General features: G+C 78.8%; 1 protein-coding gene across 1 annotated transcript in view; it reads right to left on the reverse strand.

Moving 5' to 3' along the window:
- Positions 1-154, reverse strand: part of KCTD6 (potassium channel tetramerization domain containing 6) — an 8,139-nt gene extending 7,985 nt beyond the window's left edge. The window contains exon 1 of the mRNA XM_010571069.1: positions 20-154. The gene's annotated coding sequence lies outside the window, so the exon portion shown is untranslated. The remainder of the gene's footprint in view (positions 1-19) is intronic.
- Between the last annotated feature and the right edge of the window lie 262 nt (positions 155-416).

Below are 416 nucleotides of genomic sequence, written 5' to 3' on the forward strand. Positions count from 1 at the left end.
GGCCCGGCCCGGCACTCACGGGCGCAGCTGAGGCGGAGCCCGGCGGCGGCGGGGACGACGGAGCTCGAGCCCGGAGTTGAGCCGCCGGTGCGGGCGGAGGCGGAGCGAGGGTGTGTCCTAACCGAGCCCCGCCCCCAAGGCCGCGCCCCCTTCCTCCGGTAGGTGTGGGGGGAGGGGCGGGGGGCCGCCAAGCGCCTCAGCGCCCGCCCCCCGTTCACCTCAGGGCCGCTAACCGGGGGGCCGCGCTCGGCCCTGCGCCCGGACGTCGGCGTCGCCGAGGAGGGTTGAGAGGGGCCCGGCACGGGTAAACCTCGTCGCCAAAAGGCGAAGCCGTGGCCGCGGGCGGGGCGCTCGAGCCCGAGCCATGCACCTCCCCGCCAACGCAGGGCGGGCGGACGGTTGTCCCCGGCGGGCCC

The sequence above is a fragment of the Haliaeetus leucocephalus genome, unplaced genomic scaffold (genome assembly GCF_000737465.1).
Source record: "Haliaeetus leucocephalus isolate CR32 unplaced genomic scaffold, Haliaeetus_leucocephalus-4.0 Scaffold2, whole genome shotgun sequence".
NCBI classification, from domain to species: Eukaryota; Metazoa; Chordata; class Aves; order Accipitriformes; family Accipitridae; genus Haliaeetus; species Haliaeetus leucocephalus.